Raw genomic sequence first — 21,376 nt, 5'->3', positions numbered from 1 at the left:
GGGGATGCCTCACAATCATGGTGCAAGGCAAGGAGGAGCAAGTCATGTCTTACATGGATGGCAGCAGGCCAAGAGAGAGCTTATGCTGGGAAACTCCCCCTTATAAAACTGTCAAACCTCATAAGACTTATTCACTGTCATAACAGCATGAGAAAGACCTGCCCCCATGATTCAATTACCTACCACTGGGTCCCTCCCACAACATGTGGGAATTCAGGATAAGATTTGAGTGAGAACATGGCCAAACCATATCACCCAATAAGCCCTTCACTTGAGGATCTGGGCTGGGCTCTCAGGCAAGAATCAGGAGGCACTGAGTTGGGGTCCAGTCCAACAATGGCAACTCAATGGCATGTCCTGGCTCAGGGTTGGGCAGACAGGGCCTCCCTCTGGGATTCACACTGGTTCTGAATAACAAGAACCGTGCTGAGGCCATAACCTGGAGCCTGAGCCCTGCTCTTAGCCTGCTGGGCACCATACCAACCCAAGACAGCCCACCAAGGCTGTCCACATGGCATCTTCAGTGATAGTTTCTAGGGCTGCATCCTTGGCCCCCAACCAGCCCCACATCCCTGGACCTGGGCTCTGTGGAGGGCCTCTCTCTGCCCTTCAGCTCCCACGCTCCCATCCTGCTTCCCCTCAGGGAAGCCCCTCCAGCCTGATGGGTGCTGTCTGTCCCCACTGGTTAATCTTCCACTATGGTCGGGCCCTGGATAGCAGACTGCCATGTCCAGCCTCCTTTTGGGCATCTCTACTTGGGACCTCCTCCCAGGCTCTGACACCTGCAATTCCCCACACTGTTCCTGACTTGTCTCCCCTACCCTGCCTCTCTCTGTCTTTCTTTGTGCAATGAAAGCCCCTGACTCACCCAGAGCCCCCAAACCAAACATGTAAGCTGTGTCATTACTCATGTGACCCCTTTCGGTGGCCCCTGGAGTGCAGCCCCCCTTGCCTGTAGCTCCCTGTGAATCCTCCTCATCTATTCTCCACAAAGAGGCAGAGTTTTCAAAGCACAAATCAGACGCCATCACTCCCTGACTCAAAACCCCAGTGACTGCCTTTTCATGAGACCAAGAGCTAAAGGTCTGTTCAGGGCTGACAAGGCCCTGCCTGCTCCCCATGCCCTCCTCCTGCACCAGTCATGCTGACACCAACCTCCAATCTTTCCCCAAAGCCACCTACTCTCACCCTCAGACCTCTGCATGGGATGCTCTTCCCCACTTCATGGGCCATCTTCCCCAAAATGCTCCCCGAGTGACTCTGGGCCCAGCATCCTGTTCATTAGGCTCACACCACTCAATGATGGCCGACATTTACCAAATTCTTCTATCTGCTTGCTTGTTTGTTTTCTGTCTGTCCCTGCAGTTGGCTGAGTAACAGCCCTCCAAGATCTCCATGTTCTCATCCCTGGAGCTGGACATGAAGCTTGATGGGCCTTTATTCAGAAGAAGTGGGCTGCAGATGTGGCCAAGTCCAGAGTCTTCAGATCCTCCTGGCTTCTCCCTGTGGGTACTAAATTCAAGTGTCCTTATAAGAGGCAGAGGAAGACACATGTGGTCAGGGGGAGACACATGCAGGGGGGTGACACATGCAGTTGGGGGGACACATGCAGGGGGGAGGCACATGCAGGCGGGGAGACACATGCAGAGAGCAGACACATGCAGTGGGGGGACACATGCAGGAGGGGAGGCACATGTGGAGGGGAGACACATGCTGGAGGGGAGACACATGCAGTGGGGGGAGATACATGCAGTGGGGGGAGACACATGCAGGAAGGGAGACACATGCAGTGGGGGGAGACACATGCAGGAGGGGAGACACATGCAGTGCGGGGAGACACATGCAGGAGGGGAGACACATGCAGTGGGGGGAGACACATGCAGGAGGGGAGACACATGCAGTGGGGGGAGATACATGCAGTGGGGGGAGACACATGCAGGAGGGGAGACACATGCAGTGGGGGGAGACACATGCAGGAGGGGAGACACATGCAGTGGGGGGAGACACATGCAGGAGGGGAGACACATGCAGTGGGGGGAGACACATGCAGGAGGGGAGACACATGCAGTGGGGGGTGATACATGCAGTGGGGGGAGACACATGTAGTGGGGGGACACACATGCAGTGGGGGAGACACATGCAGGAGGGGAGACACATGCAGGAGGGGAGACACATGCAGCGGGAGAGACACATGAAGGGGGGGAGACACATGCAAGAAGGGAGACACATGCAAGAAGGGAGACACATGAAAGAAGGGAGACACATGCAGAGTGGGGAGACACATGCAGGAGGGGAAGACACATGCGGGGTGGGGAGACATGCGGTGGGGACATATGCAGAGGGGGAAGATATATGCAGGGTTGGGGGAGACACATGCGGAGGAGTAGGGGATGTGGAGATGCAGCAGAGACAGCTTGAAAGTGCTGGCCTAGAAGACTGGAGCAGCCACAGGCCAAGGAACACCCGGAGCCTCCAGAAGCTGCAGGAGAAGGAAGGGTCCTCCCCTAGAGCCTCTGGAGGGAGGACAGCCTTGCCAACACCTTCATCTTGGACTTCTCGCCTCCAGAACTTGGAGAGAATGAATCTCTGTTGCCTTAAGTTTCTCGAGTTGGGGTATCTTCTTATCATCAGCCCTGTTTGATGTAATAACACTCTCTTTCCCTCACTAAGGCTCCGTTTGCCTTCAGGGAACTCTGGTGAGGGAGAGAGAGCCTTACTCCATTCGACAGTCAGAAGAGCTAAGAAAACAAAGCAGAGTCCAGGGTCTGAATGAAGCCAGGGTGGGATTCACATGGTGTCAGGGACAACAGGCTCCTGGCAGGAAAGCAGGCATGTCCCCAAGCAGCCTCAGGGCAGGGCAGTGCAGCGGGACAGGACTGAGCAAGGGGAGAGAAAAGGGGCGGGATATGAGAGGTGGGGACCTCGTGACGGAGGACGGAGGGCTCTCTGGCCTGTGGGAAACCTCTGCAGGGTCGGGACCTCAGGGAAGGTTCTGTAAACCCACTCTGGCCGCAGGGTTAGGGAAGCAGCAGGGAGACCAGAGGATGCAGTTGAGTGGTTGATGACTGTGTGGGGCGGTGCTGGATAATTCAGGCGGTGGCCCGAAAGACTTGCGGATGAGTTGAATGTGAGGTTTAAAAGAAAGTGGGTTGCCCAGCATAGCTCCTGGAATTTGGGCCCGGGCAACAGTAAGGGCAGAACTACTGTTCCTAGACTGGGAAGGTGGGGCAGGAGCTGGCTGGGTCTGGGGTAGGCTGCATAGAGCTCTGCTGCAGACTCACCAGGTGCACGAGTGTGTTAGATACCAAGGGACGCTGTCAGGCGGTGCGGTACGAGTTGGGAATTCAGAAAAGAGGCTATGCTGAGATGTAGGTGAGGGGAGCACAGCAATGGGAGTTCCTGTCCTACACTGGAGGAGGCACCTGGCCGGGGGCCACAGAGGACAGAGTCCTGCAACACCCAACCTTTAGAAGGTGGGAAGGTGCCAGCCTGGTCAACATGGTGAAACCCTGTCTCTACTAAAAATACAAAAATTAGCCGGGCGTGGTGGCGGGCACCTGTAATCCCAGCTACTCAGGAGGCTGAGGCAGGAGAATCAGTTGAACCCAGGAGGCGGAGTTTGCAGTGAGCCAAGATCGTGCCATTGCACTCCAGCCTGGTGACAGACTGAGACTCATCTAAAAAAAAAAAAAAAAAAGTAGTGGAAAGGTAGTGAGGTCCCCACAGAGCCTGGGGAGGAGCAGCCAGGCGGGGACGAGGCCTGGCAAGGCAGGGGCATGCACTGTTCAGAGGAAGTGAGGCTTCCAGGGCAGAGGGAGGAGAGCCTGTGCCGGGTGCTGCTGGTTCCCTCAGGTCAGATGAAGGCTGGCATTCCCACCATTGGGTGTGATGACGAGGAAGTCGCTGGTGAGCTTGCCTGGAGCTGCGTGGAGGAGCAGCCTGGAGAGATGGGATGTGGACGTTCCTCTCTGCAAAGGGGGACAGAGAGGTGAGGCATGGCTGCAGGGGATGAAAGGAAAGACATTTCTTTGGTGAAGATGGGCAAAAATAGGAACATGTTTTCGAAGAGAGGACAGGTGTGGGGAGACAGAGCAGGGAGGGGGTGAGCTCCCAGGCCCATGGGACGGTGGTCCTGCATGGGGGCAGAGATGATTCACCTCCTGCAGGGAGCCAGGCAGGGCCAGGCAGGATCTTGTGGATCCTGGGTGGTGGATCTTGTGATGGGAGCTGAGAGTTGGGCTGGGCCTTCCTCAGTGCAGAGAGACTCATGTCATCTGCCGGGGGAGAGGTGTGAGGAAGAGGGCCGAGGGGCAGGGGAGAGGTGTGAGGAGGAGGGCCGAGGGGCAGGGGAGAGGTGTGAGGAGGAGGGCCGAGGGGCAGGGGAGAGGTGTGAGGAGGAGGGCCGAGGGGCAGGGGAGAGGTGTGAGGAGGAGGGCCGAGGGGCAGGGGAGAGGTGTGAGGAGGAGGGCCGAGGGGCAGGGGAGAGGTGTGAGGAGGAGGGCCGAGGGGCAGGGGAGAGGTGTGAGGAGGAGGGCCGAGGGGCAGGGGAGAGGTGTGAGGAGGAGGGCCGAGGGGCAGGGGAGAGGTGTGAGGAGGAGGGCCGAGGGGCAGGGGAGAGGTGTGAGGAGGAGGGCCGAGGGGCAGGGGAGAGGTGTGAGGAGGAGGGCCGAGGGGCAGGGGAGAGGTGTGAGGAGGAGGGCCGAGGGGCAGGGGAGAGGTGTGAGGAGGAGGGCCGAGGGGCAGGGGAGAGGTGTGAGGAGGAGGGCCGAGGGGCAGGGGAGAGGTGTGAGGAGGAGGGCCGAGGGGCAGGGGAGAGGTGTGAGGAGGAGGGCTGAGGGGCAGGGGAGAAAGAGTTAGCGCTCCTCCAACGGAGCTGGGGCTGTGGGCAGGGGGAGGCAGAGGTAGGATTTCAGGACTCCCTTGAGCTGGGAGGTCATGGATTCAAACAGGGACCAGTCCACAGGGCGGTGTGATTTCCCCGGCCCTGCTCAGCTGTCAGGGGGCAGGGAGGGGTGGACGGGGAGTCGGGTGTCGCCAGGAAGCCGGGAGGATGGGCCACGCCAGGGAACTGAGAACACAGGAGTGACTTCTGGGGGAATTCCAGCTGGACAAACAGGGAAGTGACAAAGGGGAGACCACGGAGCAGGGCTTGGTGCTGCCCGCCCTGGCTGAACATCTGCAAGCGCACGAATGACTCCCGTGAACATCAAATGTGCTCCTAGGCTGCGAGGAGTTAGTGAGAGAATGACATAAGCTCAGCGTGTGCCCAACACACAGTTGGGCTGAGAACTCCAAACCACCCAGGTGGTCCCAGAGGCAGAGCTGGCCACCCTTTCCTCGCTTGACGGCTTCCAGACAGAAGCAGCTGGTTGCCGTGCACAAGTCCAGGGAGCTGATAAGGAGGGGCAGCCTGGGTCCTCTGTGAGCCTGTTCACCATCACCCCCCACCCAGGCCGGTGTCCCCAGGGGCCAGGGAGGCCATCTGGGTTCTCCCTCGGCTCAGCTGGGTTTGGAGAGGGTGAAGCCAGCAGCCTGAAGGTTCAGGGCACAGGCAGCCGATGGCGTGGGTTTTGAGTCCCGTTTGCTAGGAAATTCGCAGAGAGGAGGGGAGAGTTAGTGCCGTTGCCTTGGCAACGCTCTGTCACATTCTAATGGGGCTCAGCAGTAGAAGGAGGCTTGTCTTAGAGGAGCACAAAGCAGATCGATTTGCTGGTGTCCTGAGGCAGCTCAGTGGGAAAGCGGCTGCTTCCCCGGGTGCCTGCTGCCCTAGCTCCATCGGGAAGGCAGCAGGAGAGGGGCGGGTGGGGGTGTCCCGGGACCCATGGTACCCACCAAAGAGTGAGGCGAGGCTGATGCTGGGTACCCACCTGGCCTCATCCCAAGGCAGCTCAGGATCTCAGAGCTGGGGGGGAGGAGGTGGGCAGCTGCCCCAGACCAACTGGAGCTTTGGGACCCAGGCCCCACACCCACCTCTACATAAAGCCTCTGCTCTAGGGACCTTCCTGATTTTGCAGACAGGAACACCATGGGATGAGGAAAAAGACAAGAATCTAAATCTGTCAGCAGTGAGGTGTGTCGGTGTCACGGGCTGCGGCCACCCTGCACCTGAACTTCAGCCAACCCTGAAGGGATAGATCCAACGAAGAACTTAGAGCAACCTCCTCGAGAGGCCCGAGTGGATGCCAGATCCCCCAAAATCCAGAACTAGAACCAAAGAGCTAGGAGCTTGGGTTGCAGGAGCAAATATAAATATTAAAAGCACAGACAAGATAAAAATAACACAAGCAATACAAATTGAGAGGAGGGACAGGGTGGTCAGAGAAAGAGGAGCTGAATGTTACCCAGCCTTTCAAAAGAGAAAGTGGGCGATATTGTCAAAACGGAACCATGGGATAGAGAATGTCTAATTCCAAACAGTTAATGGTCTTCATAGACTTTTCCTTCTCAATCTTAGAAGGTTGTTCTAGGAAACAATGCCTCACATGGTGAAGATAAACGCGCTTGAAGTCAGCAGCATCATCCACTTGACTTTGTTCCCCTTCCTTCTTTACATTGCAGTCCAATCTAATATTTCTAGGCTGCAAAGCCTGGGAAGGATGACGTCATCTTTTACACCAGCATTTGCTCATCCTTCCTATTTCTTTCTAGCCATTGCCATGTGCCAGGCATGGTTCTAGGTATTTGGCACGGCTGTGGCTCCCTGACGCCCCTCAGCTGGGTGCTGAGGTGGAGCTGCTATCATCAATCCACCCTCAAGGAGATAAATGGGGCCCAGAGAGGGTGACTGGCCCAGGGCCTCAACAGCTCCCAAGAGGCAGGCTCTGGCTTGGAATCCAGACCATTTGGTCTTAGAGGCCACCCTCTTACATTTGCACACTTTGCATTCTCTAACCACATGCACAGAGGAATGTCTGCAGAGCAGTCCCATTGTCTACACTGGCTATTCTGGGTAGGCGCCTTTTGTTACTTTTACGTTCTTCTTTGTATTTTATCTTTTTAAAGAAATACAATAATAAGTCTGTATTTAAAAAAAAAAAAAAAAAAAAGGCCGGGCGAGGTGGCTCAAGCCTGTAATCCCAGCACTTTGGGAGGCCGAGACGGGCAGATCATGAGGTCAGGAGATCGAGACCATCCTGGCTAACACGGTGAAACCCCGTCTCTATTAAAAATACAAAAAAATTAGCCAGGCATGGTGGCACGGGCCTGTAGTCCCAGCTACTTGGGAGACTGAGGCAGGAGAATGGCGTGAACCCGGGAGGTGGGGGTCGCAGTGAGCCAAGATCATGCCACTGCACTCCAGCCTGGGTGACAGAGCGAGACTCTGTCTCAAAAAAAAAAAAAAAAGATACAGTTTACATACCATACAATTCACTCATTTAAGGTGTAGAATTCAATGGTTTTTGGTACATTATATTACTATATTTTTAAAACTGTGGTTACATATGTGTAACATAAAATTTACCGTTTTAACCGTTAAGTGAACAAGTTAGTGGCACTGATGACATTCACCATATTGTGCAACCATCACCACTGTCAGCTTCCAAAACTTTGCCATCACTCCAGGCTTAAACTTGCACCCATTAACTAATCATGTCCCATCCTCCCTCCCCTTAGCCCCTGGTAACCACTAATCTACTTCCTGTCTCTGTGAATTTGACTACTCTAGGGACCTCATAAAAGCAGAATCCTGCAGTACTTGTCCATCAGTGATCAGCTTATTTCGCTGAGGATAATGTCTTCAAGCTTCACCCGTGTTGTGGCATGTGTTGGAATTTCCCTTCTCTTCATGGCTGGTAACAGTTCGTTGGACGGATGGAGCGCATTTATCTGTTGATGCATCTATTGATGGATGCGGGGGTGGTTCCCACTTTTTTGATCGTTTGCTTGTTTGTTTTATCAAGACGGAGTCTCGTTCTGTCCCCCAGGCTGGAGTGCAATGGCACGACCTCAGCTCACTGCAACCTCTGCCTCCCAGGTTCAAGCGATTCTCCTGCTTCAGCCTCCCGACTAGGTGGGACTACAGGTGCCCGTCACCATGCCTGATTAATTTTCGTATTTTTAGTAGAGACCGGGTTTCACCATGTTGGCCAGGCTGGTCTTGAACTACTGACCTCAGGTGATCCGCCCGCCTTGGCCTCCCAAAGTGCTGGGATTACAGGCGTGAGCCACCGCGCCCGGTCTGTTCCCAGTTTTTAGCTCTTATGAATAATGCTGCCATGAATGTAGGCGTGCACATATCTGCTCCAGTCCCTGCTTTCTCTTCCTTTGGGTGTGTACTCAGAAGTGGAATTGCTGGGTCACATGTTGTGTAACTTTAAAAATAAAAACAATCCTTGCTAAAACTGGATCTGAGGTCACAGTCCACCCAAGGAAATCAATGCAGCCTTCCTCCCCAACCCACAGGAACAAAACCCCAAAGACGGGGATCACATTCCAGCTCTATGGCCACGTCACGTGTCTCCCCAAGCCCAGACATTTATTAGCGGCTACGTGGAGCATCAGTGTGAAGGCTGAAGGAGAAACTTGGGTTGAGGCCCGGTGTGCTGTGCGTGCCCCATGCACAGAGTTCTTATGCACATAAAGTGTTTATTCCCGCACTGGATCTCCTCAGTAGCCCCTGAGACCCCACAGTATGCTCACGATTCATTCCCATTGGACAGATGTGGGGACTGAGGTTCAGACAGCCACTACCCAGACAGCCCTTCAGCTCTAAATGCAGGGTCCTCTCTGGTCCCTGGCTGCCTCTCTCAATGATCCCCAAAAGGCTTACAAACAACTTTCCTCCATTCTAGGACAACAAAGACACTGGGAGTAGTAACGCGAGGAGGGCAGAGAGAAAAGAAGCCTTAACAGCTGCACCCGCCCTTTTTTCCCACCACCAACTCCTCACAGAGTCTTGGGGGCCACCCTGCCTAAGGGGCTGTGGCATATCACCAGAAATGCCACTGCTTAAACTCCTCCGAGGCTGGGAAGCCCACCCAGACCAACAAGCCGGCCCACCCTGGCTTCCCTGGAGGGAGCTCTGTCCCCAGGGCTCAGAGAACAGAGTCCCTGCAGCAAAGGCCCTCATAGTGCAAGGGCCAAGTTGGAGGGCCCCTTCTCATCTTCTCTTCTTCAGCACATGTGCCCAGCTCCTGCACTCAATGCCCAGGGGACGCCTCCTAGATGTCGGCAGCTCGGTGACAGGGGCAGGAGGTGGCATCACCCTTGTTCTGGATATCACTGGGTGACCCCGGTACGTTACTCCCCCGAACTCCAGTGGCCTTATCTGTGACACAGGGGGCCAGGCCACATCATCCTGGGCAGTGCTGCTCTCTGCAATTATTGGGTCTGGAGTCTCTTCTTGTCAGAGATTCTCTTTAGGGAATTTGTTTTCCATAGATTAAAGACTAAACAATAGAGAACAGAGACAGGCTTCTAGATACCTGCTGCAACCTTAGCTTTTCAGAAAATACAGGTGCTTGGGACTTCTCTCACAAAATGGGGAATTTAAATGGAAAATGTGGCCACAAGACAGTTCCTTTAGTCAAAGGGTCTGAGTACACATTAAAGGAGGGTGGAGGGAGAGGGGACACAGAAAGGGAGGAAAGGGGAGGAGGGCACCAGGACAGGCAGAGCCAAGGGAGTCCTGGGGAAGGATACACACCTACCTGTAAGGGGCCCTGTGGACCTGGCACATGCCTATAAGGAGCCCTATTGTTGTGTGTTAGGTCATGACACAGCTCCGCCCGCCCCAGGTGCCTTTTCGGAACCAGGAACCTAAGAGAGGAGGTCTACCACCAGGGCCGGGGGCTTCCAGAACCCCCTTGGCTCTGCCTGTCCTGGTGCCCTCGGTCCCCGGCCCTGGTGGGAGAGCGCCTCTCTTAGGTTCCTGGTTCAGAAAAGGCACCTGGGGTGGGCAGAGCTGTGTCACAACCTAACACACCACAGGGCCCCTTACAGGCATGTATGTATCCACTCCCAGGAGTACACAGACAGACCCTCCTCCACATGCCCTGTCTGGGGACAGGAGCCCAGCACTCAATGCTTGTTCCCGCTTCCACCCCTTTGCTGACCTCCCCACGCATCAGGGCTGCGTGCCAGATGACCAGGGTTCTAACCCTGGCTTCCTCCCTGAACGCTCCTCTTGGAAACATCCTTCCTGACTCAGCTTCAGCTCACCTCATTGAAGGGTGACTTCTAAGGACCCATTCAGCTTTTATCTCCTGTCACTCCGTAGACATCAAGACTTAACATCCCATCCCTCCCATCCCCCGTTGTCATTCCCCTTCCCCAATCTTCGGCCCACTCCCTGTCCAGGGGCCCAGGTCCCCAGCGCAGGCAACCCCTCCGTCCCCATTCCGGGACCTGAAGCCTGCGAGGGCTCAGGCCGGCCAGGATGGAGTTCTCTATCTCAGTTCGATTTCCCCCGCCTTTTTGATGTCACATCCTGTCCCAGCCTGCTTCCCCGCCGGCTGCCGCCCTCCCTCCTCCCCGGGAGAGAGCAAGGCGCGCGGGTCCCTCTGCGCCACCCTCGCCCCCGCCCCTTCCGAGCAAACTTTTGGCACCCGCCGCAGCCCAGCGCGCGTTCGTGCTCCGCAGGGCGCGCCTCTCTCCGCCAATGCCAGGCGCGCGGGGGAGCCATTAGGAGGCGAGGAGAGAGGAGGGCGCAGCTCCCGCCCAGCCCAGCCCTGCCCAGCCCTGCCCGGAGGCAGACGCGCCGGAACCGGGACGCGATAAATATGCAGAGCGGAGGCTTCGCGCAGCAGAGCCCGCGCGCCGCCCGCTCCGGGTGCTGAATCCAGGCGCCGGGACACGAGCCAGGCGCCGCCGCCGGAGCCCGCGGAGCCGGGGCCAGAGCCGGAGCGCGTCCGCGTCCACGCAGCCGCCGGCCGGCCAGCACCCAGGGCCCTGCATGCCAGGTCGTTGGAGGTGGCAGCGAGACATGCACCCGGCCCGGAAGCTCCTCAGCCTCCTCTTCCTCATCCTGATGGGCACTGAACTCACTCAAGTACGTGCATCCAACGCCATTTTCCTCCCTGCCAGGCGACCGGCCCGGCCCCCCCGGGAGCCCCACAAAGTCCGGGAACGGCTCCGGCTCCACGCCGCCCCGCGCCCCTGGCCTGGGCGCCCGAAGCGCCGGGGTTGGGGAGAGGCCAGGGTGCTGGGCCGGACCTGGGTGGGAGGGAGGGGTGCAGGCTGACCCGAGACGATGCTCCTCCAGTCCTGGCCCAGCAGGGCTGACAGCTGCCCCCTTTTTCCTAGGACTCCGCTGCCCCCTGCTCCCTGCTGAGAAGTTCGAAGGGCAGCACGAGGGGGTCTTTGGCTGCTATTGTCATCTGGAGGGGGAAGAATGAGAACCGGATAGCCAAGTCCCCAGGCATTTTTGGAGGTGGCAGGACCTTAGTCCTACCCCCAACACACACCCCTGAGTGGCACATCCTCCCTTTGGGCATAACGCTGCCCTTGGGGGCTCGGGAAAGAGGCTGTGGGGATTGTGCCGCTGAGACTGGGAAGGGCAGCCAGCGTACCGGCCAGCTGGGTGCATTGTTGGCTTAATGTGTAGGGCTTGGGGGGCTGTGGCCACATGCCTGGCAGGAGGTGAGTGAAAAGCCCTGTGGTGTGCTGGTGTGGGGATCCTGGGCATTTCTAACGGGCTCGTTGTCCCCTGAACAATGTATCAATAGAGAAAGGTCTCTGCTTGGTATTCTCCATTTTAAAGATGCATCTTGGAGCTGGCAAGTCTTGGGGGAGGAGAAGGGCTGTCTGTGAGCGCCGAACTGGGAGGGCTGCTTTGGCACCATGGTGCTGGGAAGAGCCTGCCAGCCTCCGGAGCCGGGCTACTTGGGAGTGACATTAAAATGCCCTTTCAATGATACCACTGTGCCATGCTCTGAACCGGGAGACTCTGGCCCTTTGGAGTGGCAAGACCAGGAAGTGATGGGCAGCTAGCACCTTGGCCCCAAGCCCCAGCTGCACCTGACCCTCCTTTCCTTCCTCCCTGCCTCCCTCTCCCTCAGAATAAAAGAGGAAACAAAGGAGAGGAGATGGGAGGGCCAGAGAGTGAGAGGAAGACCACAGGAGAGAAGATACTGAATGAGCTTCCCTTGTTTTGCCTGGAAGCCCTCACTGGCTCCCTGGATCTGCCCAGAATGTTCAGTCCAAATCCCAATCCAGCTGTGGGGTTACGTCGTCCCGTTTACCCTCAGAGTCCCTCTCCTGGTGCTGCCCAGACGATCGGCCAGTCCCCCCTGGAGAGGTTCTGTGCGGCCTCTAGGAGAGAAGTTTTCTTGGCCACAGGAAGGCCTGGTGGAGGGGTGGTGGTTGTGCACTGTGGCTGGACAGGTGCGTTCATTCACGTGCACACACACACACACACACACACATGCACACAGAGGGGAGCAGATACCTGCAGAGAAGAGCAACCAGGTCCCGATTAGTGGCAAGCTGCCCTACAAAGGGCTGTGCTTGTGTCTTATCAAGACACCTTGGCAAAGAGATGGCTGGTTCTGGGTGGTCCTGGACAAGGCCACACCCAAGGGCCCTCCAAGCCTTAGTGGCACCCTTAAGCCTCCATGCCCAGGCCAAAAGATGCTTTTTCTCCATAAGTTCTCCTCTTTGTGTCTTTTTAAAGATTCCCTGTTCTGGGGAGAAACTTTTGGTTCAACTTCAATTAGAAGCTTTATCTCAGTGGTGTAAGTATTTGTCCATCCACACAAAGGGTCCTGGACATCCGAACCCCAGCCAGCCCCTGTGCACACCCCTGTATCCTCAGACCTTGGTGTCAGGGCCCAGCCAGCCACCTTCAGGACCCTGGTCAGCTCCGCCAGCCGGCAGCCTCCCGGGTCAGGAAGGGAAGTGCTGTTGTTTTCTTTGCTGGCCTGGGAGGTGCCTTTCTCTGAAGCTGAGCCACAGGCTGTCTCAGGGGAATGTGTCCCTCGACTCAGCCAGGAGGCACGTCCCACCCTCACCATACAACTCTACCTTCCCTGGGCTGGCTTCTGATAATTGTGCTTTCGGAATCTTGCATTGGAGGCCAATTATCCCTAATGTGGTGGGATTTTGGAGAAAAGGCTCAGCAGGTGAAATCATTTCAAATCTCTGAAGGTGGTGGAGAGTGGCTGGCTCAGCACCAGCACCTGAGAGCCTGGCTACCCTGGCCCCCGCCTGGGTGGGCCCCACTGGGGTTATGCCAGGTGACTTTCATCTTTGACCTCTAAGGTGGCACCTGGGGTCGGGAGTGGGTGTGGGTGCAGGACCAGCCTGCTCTGATTCCAAGAGCTACTTGGGGACATCCATCCCCAAGCATCTTACTTTCTTGATTCCAAAGTTGTGCGTTGTGGGTTCCTTGAACAATGCTGTTCACATTTGTGAGTGAGTGAAGAAACGTGTCTGGGCTTCAGGAAAGGGTGCTGGAGCTGCCTGGTGTCTGCCTCCTGCTTCCACTGTAGGTAAATTGCTCCCCGCAGCCCCATCCTTGCTTTTAACTCCGCCCAAGGGATGGACATGCGATTCTAGGGCTACTGTGCTTCTAAATGAGCATACGTCGACATGAGAAGATGTCAGAAATGCCTGGATCCTACCTGCACTTAATACATGCTGCCTGGAGGATTCAGGCGGGCAGGCAGGGGGAGTGGAGCACATGGCCGGGCCATCTGTTCTCCCGACAGCTTGCTTACGATGAGACACTCCATCAAACGCCAACCGTTGATGGATGGCCTACAACATGCAAGGCTGTGGGGGCCAGGTGAACTTTGTCCTCAGACAGAAAGACAGTTTACATGGTCTTGCTCTGTGGTTTTCAATAAAAGGCTGGTATTTCATGCTCTTAAAGAAGGAGGGTAAAGTGGCATCGTACTGAGCTTCCCGGGCAGGGTATCGAGGCGTTGATCTCTGGGCCTTGGGGAAGGTGGGGCAGGGCAGGGGCTCCCTGGGCTCCCACCTCCACACCCCCCAAGCTTCCTTTCAGAGTGAAGCATGTTTTTTGTACGTAATAGGGTAAAAGGGGCTGGGAATCTTTGTAGCAACAACCTTGGACCCAGATGGCCTCACTCTCACCCCGATCCCACCAGACATTGGCTACATGACCTTGAGAAAGGCCCTTTTACCCCTCTGAGCCTGACCTTCCTTGTTTCACAAGGAGGATTAAACAAGATGATTCTCGAGTAAGATCCCTTCCTGCTACAGACCCCCAACCCCATTCTTTCATTGGCTTACTCATCCTCTCCTTAAACAAGCCTTTCCTGAATACCAGCTGGTTGGATTTAACTCGGTCAATTCTGGGCTTGCAATGGTGAGTGAGCCAAACCCTTGCCGCTTGGCACCTGGGGCTGGCATGCTTTGAGGGAAGACCCCAGGCTCTGCCATAATCATGTGTTTCAGTGGCACAAGAAGTGTCTGCGCCGAGTGCTCTGGGTAGGAGTTGGGGAGTGAGTTCTGTTTTGGGAGCCGGAGGAAGCTCTGGCGAAGGAGGATGTTTGATCTGGGTCCAAGGTTGCACCTGGGTCCACTAGTGAGCCCGGGAAAAGAAGAAGAGGACAGAGGCCGGGTGTGGTGGCTCACGTCTTTAATGCCAGCACTTTGATCACTTGAGATCAGGAGTTCAAAACTAGCCTGGCCAACATGATGAAACCCCATCTCTACTAAAAATACAAAAAATTAGCTGGGCGTGGGGGCAGACGCCTATAATCCCAGCTACTTAGGAGACTGAGGGAGGAGACTCACTTGAACCCAGGAGGCGGAGGTTGCAGTGAACCGAGATTACACCACTGCACTCCAGCTTGGGCAACAGCACGAGACTCTGTCTGAAGAAGAAGACAATGATGAAGAAGAAGAAGGAGAAGAGAGAAACGGCTGCAGACAGAGGTTGTAGCAGGAAGAAGGGCCTGGAAACCCTGACTCTTGCATCCAATGCTCAATCCATGTGGGTTGAGGGTATTTGAAGTGTTTGAAGATGGAAACGGAGCTCTCCTCATTAGCCATGCATCCCCAGGCTGGGCCTGGCCTTTCCTACAACATGACGCCCCTGGATGCCCCCGGTGGAGTTCAAGCTGTCAGTGAACACAGAACAGGCTTGAGTGGCAACCGTCACTGTGACTGTTTGTCTTCAGGCTTTATTGAGTGGCTACTGTATGCTGGGTCTCAGAGTTGGGCCAGCTGTTTGCCGGTCTAGGTGCCTGCATTGAGAAGTGGGCAGACCCTGGACTGCACGTGGGGAGTCATGAGTTGGTGTGAACAGGGCAGATGAGAAGACCAGGGATGCGATGCTGACTTAGCCTTTCAGAACCCCAGTGAGGCCCATCCCTCTGAGTCTGTACCTCATCCCCCCGTTTAGCTCATTCTAGAGCTGAAGACCTCACTTCACTCCCCTGAGCAAATCAAACAAGTAGAAACGGCTAACCGCTTTTTCTGCTGAAACCTAAGCTTGGACCAGGTGGTCCGGATGACCTGTCTTGTCCCCCTGCCAGGCCCTCCCCTCCAGCTTCTCTGCCCCCCTCTGTCCTAGACATGCTGGGAGGATACAGTGTTTGTAGAAGGGGGTGGAGTGCAGGGGTAGAGGGAAGAGTTCAGGTGGAATTGGCTCTTTTCCTAAACCAATTACTTCAGAATATGTGGAATTCATTCAGTCTTTGCATCGAAGTTGGCCGTGGCCTCCGGGGCTGGCGATGCTTCTGGGCACACAGAGGGAGCGAGGCATGCTCCCCTTTCCCATTCCTGGGCTGCCTCCCTCGGTGGATAGGCTCCTAACATCAGGGGCGCTGAGCTGTCAATCCTGCCCATGAGGCAGCTGCTCCGTCTCCTAAAGTAATTTGCTTCTCATTCCACTGACTTCAACCTTCCCCAATCAGAAGAAAGGTAATTTCCTGCCTGGGGTTGTATTTATTACTAAAGTTATCAGGCCCTGTAATCAGTATTAACATCACCGTGTAAAGTAATACAAAACTAATTACTAGCTAAACTGAATTAGATACATGGCAACCACTAACCGGACTGACGGGGCAAGCAGCCAATTTTTAGCTCTGAAAGATGCATCCTGGATGCCCTGCACGCTCGGAAACCTTAGCGCTGTCCCGACTGGCACCGCAGGGCGACTGAGGGGAGGGGAAGAGAGATCAGAAAGTAAAAATGCACACCTCTGAGGTTTGTAGATTATTAAAATAATAATCTAAATATTATAAATAATAACAATAATAAATAATATACTATATAAGATAAATAATATAAGAAACTGGAGCCTACCCAGAGTTAAAGCCCCAGGAATCCCACCAGTGGCGAGGACTGATACCGCGTGTTAGGAGTAAACTTTATCACGTTGGGGCAGTCCCAGCAATCCTGCGCAGTTGTCCTCATTCTTGACCTGAGGACGCACAGGTGTGGGGAGGTAAAGCCGCCTGCCCAGCCACCCAGCACGTAAGTGATGGCCCCAGATGGAGCTCTAGGTCTGTCTGATGCCTGAGAAACCTGAGTTCTGGTGTTTGCTAAGACAGAAAGAAAACGCAAAGTCGAAAAACAGTGCAGTGTCACCGAGCACCAGTGTAAAGGAAGTGCCAGTGCTGCCGCCCAGTCGCCGACCTCTGGGGAATGCACTGCAGAGCCCATCAGCTGTGCCTTTCCGACCATGTGGACATGTGCGCTGCTGGCTGCTGACCTTGAAAATGGGCTTTTGAAGGAGAAAGCAGGGCAAGAAGGAGGGGATCCACTTGTGGTTTCCTTGCAACCCCTGAGGATCAAAGACCCCAGCAGCCCCGTCCACCCCAGCAGGCCCGTCCACCCCAGCAGGCCCGTCCACTCCTTGGAGACGAGAGTGCATCTAGGAGTGCCTGCTTGACCGCCTCAGTTCTCTGGGGCATAAGGTTAGGGGTTACATAGGCAGCCCTGTGCCCTTCAAATGTCCCAGCATGTGTATGACAACTTGAGATCCAAGAAGTAAGAATTAGGGGCCAGGCACAGTGGCTCATGCCTGTAATCCCAGCACTTCCGGAGGCCGAGGCGGGTGGATCACTTGAGGTCAGGAGTTCGAGACCAAGAAGTAAGAAATAGGACCTACAGGTCCTGAGATAAGGTGGCCTCTGGATGAGGCTGTAAACCGCCCGACATGCCCACGGGTCTGGTGACACCCTTTGTTGCACTTGGCATGCTTTGCACGAGGTGGCTGGAGGGGCCGCCATGGAGAGAATCTGCCGCGTTTGCACTGACCCGTCCTCATGTGTGGCTGCTCACCTGGAGAAGGTTTCCTGTGCCTGCTTCTTCTGTGCTCACATCAAAGCTCACGCCCCTGCCTGGGCTCCAGCTGGTGATGGCAGCTGCAGTGTTTAGATGTGCCTTAGCCGACCTGCTTGCCCCAAGAAGACATACCGGCAGCAGGGATCTGGCCCGTATATTCCTTATGCACAGTTCAATGACAGTTAAAATCTGATTGGAGAGTGTGCAGCCATGAAGAGTTGAGATGGAAGAGTGTAAGGGGGAGATGGGAATGAGGCCGGCTCCCCAGCCCTTGCCCACATTCAGATCAGCAGTTCACAGCCTCACTTTGGGCTGTCCCTAAAGTGGTTCCATTCCATCTAGTGGTTTTAGGTATATAAGTTGTCCTTGGGGAGTTTAGACCCTGCCGCGGGGATTTCCTTACCATACAAAATGGCTCTCCTGAGTGGTGCTGAAAAGAAAGTCTCCCCCACTTGCTTCTGCTGATGCTTCGTGGGCCTGAGAGTCAAAGAAAGAACATCAGTGTATCGTAAATAACTTGACTCTATGACTGAAGGGTGTGGTTTGTAGACAGTGCAGCGGGACTCAGAAATGGGGAGCCAGCCATTTGCCAACAATTTGGCTGTCAGCTTGAGTCCTTGAGCCCCTGCCCAGCCCCCTTCCTAGCCCCCAATATGCACACACAGGTTTCTGTTCCCAGGCCACTTAGCCTCAGCCTCTTGTCCCCCAGATGCACAGACTGAGGCAGCTGTGAGAGACAGCAGGTGAGGGGCATTGACAGATGCAGGGATGCTTTGTTCCATCAGCAATACAAAGGATGATGAAACAGGAGATTCCCCCAGGGGCTGCAGCAGTCTTGGGGAGAGGTGGCTAAGAAAGTTTCCGAGGCCGAATCCAGGCTCCACAGTCTCTGACAGCAGTGCCCGGGAGCCTCCTGTGCAGAGACTGGGTGTCATCTGGATGCAAAGAACTTTGCTTGGAATCTGGCAGCACCAAATCCTTGGCTGTAAGCAAATGGTGCCACCTGGGGCATTTTCCACATTCCCAGCTGGACCCTGGGACTGACTCTGATGTTTCTCATCACGATGTCACCTTTGAATTCATGTCAGGATCAGTGACTGAGTCCATAGAAACCAGGCTGCCTTTCCCAATTAGTTACGGTGAGAGTTTCCTCACCTGCGAAGTAGGAAATGATCATGTTTGTGGGGTCCCTGAAAAATGTGCATTCAGCCCAGAGGGTGATGTGTCTGCTGAATTATCTTGTCCCTGTTCTTCAAAGTACCACTCCCAGAATTGGCCTCTTTTCTATTCGGCAACTAAGGGAATACACGGCTTTGACTTCCCATGGCCTGGCTGTGGCCAGGCTGAGACGATATCCATGAAAGAGGTGTGGAACCTGCCAGGGAGAGCGCAGAGGGTGCAGGAGGGGTCTGGGGGAACAGGGGCCGTGGATAAGTCAGCTCTCTGGATGGACAAGGGACTAGGACTGAAAAGCTGGACACGAGGCCGACTGCTGAATGGAAGAAACGTCCTCCAGCGACAGCCAAGGGTCTGTGGGGTGCTCTCCCCAGGGAAAGTGGCTCCCCATCACTGTCACTGGGGGACTTGAACAGCTGACACGGAGGGAAAAGGAGGACGATGCCTCGGAGGAAGCTGAATCTCCTGGGTCAGCAGCTCAGGCTAGCTGTGCTCACAAACCCCAAGCACAGTGGCTCCTGATGGCAACGGCGTGCATAGGGCACGGCTACCCGGGGGCACCTCTGGCTCACATGTCCTCTCATTCGAGGGCCCTGGGCGAGGGAGGGGCCCTCTCTGGGCCTGTTTCCCTCATGACAGAGGCAGAGAGCCAGGGCGTGGCTGAGACATTTGACTCTGAAAGCTGCTCAGTTGTGACCCTTAGCCATTCTGCCCCCCCTAGCCAAAGCTGCAGGTCACACAGCCACGCCTGATGCAGGTGGCGTTTGGGAGACTGTTGGCTTATGGGAGGTGCTGCCAGGCACAGGGAGCCGGGCCAGGATGGAAATCCTCTCCAGGGAAGGGGGTGAGGAGCAGTTACACCTCCACCCATGTGTGAACCCAGAGGCCTAGGAGGAGGGGAGTGCGGGGGACACTTGGCTCAGAAGACCCATGCTAGTCTTCTGTGGCTGCCAAGAGGGAGTGCTCAGGGGACCCGTGGTTCCTCCCCTGCTGCCTGGCTTGAGGCCAGGTCCTTTCCTTGCTCTAGGAATGTTCCAGCACAGAAAGGGAATGAAAAAGGTACATACAGTGTAGAAAAAGTAGGGGTGGTTCCATGTGGGACCCCTGTCTTTCCTCTCTCTCTCTCTCTCTGTCTCTCTCTCTCTCTCTCTCTTCTCTCTCTCTGTCTCTCCTCTCTCCCTCTGTCTCTTTTCTCTCCCTCACCTCTCTGTCTCTATTATCTCTCCTCTCTCTTCTCTCTCCTCTCTCTCTGTCTCTCTCTCCATTTCTTTGTCTTCCTATCTGTCTTCTCTCTGTCTCTGTCTCTCTCTTCTTCTTCCCTTCTCCCTCCCTTTCTTCCTCCCCTCCCCTTGTTTCCCTTCAAGGTATTTGCCAATAGCCTGAGGACAGTATGCGCATTTTTAAACAGCAACTAGGCTTCCAAACTTTGTCCCTTGAGGGCATCCTTTGCCAAGGAGCATCGGGAAGTGGCCCAGAGATCTGCTTCCCACCAAGCGGCCACTCCTGAGTAGGTTTGCATCCTGTGGACCTCACTATTCTGACTGTGGGCATCGGTGTCATCTTTGTCCTCCCAGCTCACCATGTGGCTGTCCTAGGGCTTCCCGAGGTGATTCTCCAACAGCCCACGTGTGTCCGCCTCTTGTAAGGTCTATAGCAAGCTGGGCAGGAGCACCCTCTCACACGTGCATCTTCTGAGCCGTGAAGCCGGGGGATGTGGAGGGGGTATGCTTGTTTTTATGTGTGGCGATGAATTTATACAGAGTCCACCAAGGTCAAGACCTGTAAGGGGCTGGCATGAGGACAGAGACCTGGCTGGTCTAACCTGTCATGACAGGGAAGCTGGTGCAGGCTCCTGCCAGGACTCAGAAAGGGGTGGGCAGCCTCCTGTCCTTCCCATGAGCGTGGAAGGCAAGGGCCCACGAAATGTCTTCTGGCGCCTCTGTGGTTCATGGAACTGTGCAGACGGCCAGGGCTTCTGTGGCCATGCAGCTCATGCCATGCAGCTCACGCCACTTCTGGGGCTCATGAGATTTAACTATGGCCATGACATTTACGAGACAAGGATGCTACCATGTGTATGGGCTTAGCCCTGGAAATAGGCTGTCTCCATATGACCTTGGACAGGTCTTGTCATCTTTCTAGGCCTGAGACTTCTCATCTATACAGTGGAGTCAATACCACCACACCATGCACTTCAGTAAGGATTGGGTGGGTGCCAGGCATGGCAAAGCCCTAGTGCCATCTGGGGTGCAGCACCCGCCCCATCAGTATTCGTATGATTGTTCAGAGCTGCAGGTGTAATGAGACCTTGCTTTAAGAGAAGTCGTGAAGAAATTGGGATTGAAAGTCCTCTTTAGGTATTGGCTGGGGCCGTGGATCCTCTAATCCAAATGCCTTCATTCTTCAACAATCCATAGTTTCCTTCTGGAATGCTCCATGGCCTTCTAAATCAAATTACACTTACTCAAGCCTTATCTGACGACGCTTTCAAAACGATTACGCCCACTGAATCACAGGTTTCAGAAACTGGATGGGACAGTTTGGAGCAGGTGCAGGTTGGAGCCGCTCAGGTGCGGGTTGGAGCCGCTCAGGTGCGGGTTGGAGGCGCTCAGGTGCAGGTTAGAGCGGCTCAGGTGCAGGTTAATCTTGTACTTTCGTTAAATGTCTATGGCTTCTGAGATGGCCTGAGAGTTTTGTGGATGGGATTGGGTTGCATTTGAAGTTGTTCTCACAGAACAAGTGGTCCTTGTCCTTCCGCAGTGGGAAGCGGCGTGAGTGATCTGGACAGACGCAGCTTGTGGCCTTGAATCGGTGTTAAACGTGCATGGCCAGAGGAGCGGGGCGGAGCCAGCCCAACGGGACTTGCGTCTCGGCCGGGGCCCAGTCTGTGAGCCGGACCTGCAGTCCCAGCTTACACTGGGAGATGGCGCCCTTCCCCAACAGTTGGAATTTCCTGGCATCCGACCCAGCCCGGCTGCCTGGGATTACAGCATTCATC

General features: G+C 55.4%; 1 pseudogene across 1 annotated transcript; it reads left to right on the top strand.

Annotated features, from left to right (window-relative positions):
- The first annotated feature begins 10,432 nt into the window (after positions 1 to 10,432).
- Positions 10,433 to 15,213, top strand: LOC104669783 (annotated as a pseudogene). Its single transcript, XR_004054037.1, has 3 exons — positions 10,433 to 10,990; positions 12,000 to 12,535; positions 15,152 to 15,213. The product of XR_004054037.1 is annotated as an uncharacterized LOC104669783 (transcript).
- Positions 15,214 to 21,376: the final 6,163 nt, after the last annotated feature.

This window comes from Rhinopithecus roxellana, chromosome 16 (assembly GCF_007565055.1).
Source record: "Rhinopithecus roxellana isolate Shanxi Qingling chromosome 16, ASM756505v1, whole genome shotgun sequence".
Classification (NCBI taxonomy): Eukaryota; Metazoa; Chordata; class Mammalia; order Primates; family Cercopithecidae; genus Rhinopithecus; species Rhinopithecus roxellana.
This window is presented reverse-complemented; position numbering and strand designations above follow the sequence as displayed.